The following is a 3202-nucleotide window of genomic DNA, read 5'->3' on the forward strand; positions in this document are numbered from 1 at the left end:
CACAATTAGGTTGATGAATCCAAGAAGAAAAACTAACTACATAAAGTGATAATATATCTGAAATAAAGCAATTAAACTCATAAGCTTAGCTCAACCGACAAAGAGAAACATAAACATCTATACTAATGCACATTATGTTATAAAACAAAAACGACAATGGAAACCATGAGAAGAAGAATAAACTTGACATAGATCAAATTAGGAATCGATTTAATAGGAATTTTTTAATTTAATTTCAAAGTCCAAATATTAGGAAAATAGTAAATGACAATTTTGTTTATTGTAGAGTCTTTTAATTAAGGGTAAAAAAGTTCAATCAACATTTATAAGGCCCTTCGTACTTTTAATATAGTATAGATTATGAGTTAGTAATATATATGCATGTGGATTTTTGTATATGCATGGAGATTCATCTAGATTTTGAAACTCTTTTTTTGGCAACTTATCTCGCATATAAAAAAACTTTTTCAGAATCTTTCTAAAGGCTTACAGTACCACTTTTCTTAAGTTAAGATGAATCTAATCTATTGAAGGTACTTCGACTGCCTTGTATCAAGTGAAGAGAAGGGGGTGGATTCCTGGCTGACTCTTCTTCTTTGAAGCATTCAGAGAATCAAGATTGGCAATTGAATGAAGCGGTGCGGGGCCTATAAGATTATGAATAAGCTATTCATTCTCCGTCCTTTTGAATAAAAAAACCCGGTGCCATGAAATGATTGAGAACTACGACGGGGTTGAAATGCAACAAAGACATCATTGACTGATAGTTTCTCTTCCTGCACTTACTTGTAAAGCCTTAATCGTAACGTACCCTATTGATCAAACATCAACTTACTATGTGTATGGCTACAATTAATTCACTAAAGCCACAAACCATGCACACATAAACCACAGGAGTATGTCTCCTAAAGTGCAGCCAACTGAGGAGCAACTTTGTTGAACATTTGCCTGAATAAATAAGAGAAACAAATCGTGTGTTGATGGTTTTGATTATATATAGATAGAAGCTTCTCAATTTGCTCTTTTTGTAAACGTTGGACGTTGATGTGGGAGTGAAAACCGACCAACATTGTTGGCATATATAGTTTTAATTAAAGATAAAAAAAAAAAATATTAACCAGTTGATGTGCTTCGTATGTTGATGGTTTTGATTATATATAGATAGAAGCTTCTCAATTTGCTCTTTTTGTAAACGTTGGATGTTGATGTGGGAGTGAAAACCGACCAACATTGTTGGCATATATAGTTTTAATTAAAGATAAAAAAATAATATTAACCAGTTGATGTGCTTTCAACGGTCCACATTAAAGAATGTTATACGTGTTCCTCATTATAACGATCTTGAACTACTACATTCTTTGCCCTTAAAATTCCAATTAGATGCTCAAATTCTTTCACAATTCCATTAGTGGTGAATGTTCAGTGTAAAAGTGAAGTTGGTGCATATAATGATGGTTTGCAAGGAATCTGTTTTGCATACATATAAATCTTTATCACTTAATTGTAGTTAAATAGTTTATTGTTATTTCAATTTGTGACCGTAATGACTAATCTTTTGTTATTTAAAATAATAATCAAGACAAGAAAAATAGCGACAAAGAATAATATTTGATTTCAAAAATCTGTGCGGGGGTTACAATCTTTAGGAAATCTTAAATAAAAAGATATAATCCTCTAATTCTTCTCCTCACGACCGTCAGTCAAGGGCTTTGTTTGTTCTTGAATGGACGAATTAGTTGTTGTCGAGATTTCACTACGAATGCGGAGCGGAGCTTTGATCACAAACATAGAGGTACGGAAACTTGTGGCTCACCACTTGGAGCGAAGACTTCTTAGTATGCGGAAGACTTGCGGATGAGAGCTTCTCTATGTATTTTTCTTCATGCCTTCTGGCACCCCTATTTATAGTTGCAGGGGAGAGATAGGATTTGTATATGATTAGTTGAACCATATTTGAACACTTGGCGACATTTGATTGGTGCTTCTATTGACTTGGCATATTGTGTCACTTATGCACGTAGCACCATTTTATTGGTCCTCGACTTGACTTGGCACACCACGTCACTTGACACGTGGCATGGACCTTGGGCTAGTAGCTCATCATGTGAAGTACGACAAGATCCACTAAGCCTGATTGAATTGGTCTTTCAGTTAAATCCATACCAATTGGACTTGAGCAATTAATCCGATTATATTAACCCATAATGTTTGTTTGGACCAATACATGTCGAATTTAGAATATGATCCAAATTAATTTGTGAATTTAAGTCAGCCTAAATTTTCGTGCCTACAGTGACTTTTGAAATTAATTTTGTTTTTTATTTAGTATATATAAGTAACGGGTCCTCACAGCATGTGACACTGTTTTTAAATCATCTTGTCTAGTTATAGTGCTCCTTTCTTTAATTTATTCAAAAGGATATTTGATAGAACCTATGGGTTCACACTTTGCTAGTTCACAACCTGAGAGTTTACTAAAACAGTCTAAGGGATCTGGTCCCTAAACTGTTTTCACAGATAATGATAGGAAGTAAATAAGGTAAGATATTTACGTGGAAAACTCCTTGCTCAAGGGATTAAAAATCACGATCTACCGGAGTAAGATTTTCAACTTCACTAAAACGAGCAGCTTCATATTACAACCTAGGAATTAAACTCTTAATCCCTAACCCTTACAATACATCCATTGTAAGCACCTTTATAATAACTTTATTGCAAAGCTCCAAGTCTTGACTAACTCTAGCCAACGACTTAACTGATACTTAGCTAACTCTAGCCAAGAAAACAAAGTTACAAAGATTGAAATCTGTCCTACTATGATGTTTTTTTGATAAGCAGTGTAGGAATACAAATTAAGAACATGAAACAAGACTCAACTATCCTAAGGACTTCAGATGTCTTCGGTGGCAGGAACTGATCCCTCTGATTGTTGAGATCTTATTCTTGTGGGCACCTTGAGAAAGGTGGCGGCCACACTTGAGAGAAATTTAGCCTTTTTAGATTTTTCAAGTGTTAGGTCAAATAATCCCAACATGTTGTGTGTGTGTGTGTATATATATATATATATATATATATATATATATGAGACCAAGTAGAGAGCATGTGAGAAACATGTGACCATGGATGGTGATTTTTCAAGGACTTTTAGCTTTTAGCATACATACAATTTGTCTTTAGCTGCGATTCTCTTTTGTCGGAACAA

Source organism: Lycium ferocissimum, chromosome 2 (assembly GCF_029784015.1).
Source record: "Lycium ferocissimum isolate CSIRO_LF1 chromosome 2, AGI_CSIRO_Lferr_CH_V1, whole genome shotgun sequence".
Classification (NCBI taxonomy): Eukaryota; Viridiplantae; Streptophyta; class Magnoliopsida; order Solanales; family Solanaceae; genus Lycium; species Lycium ferocissimum.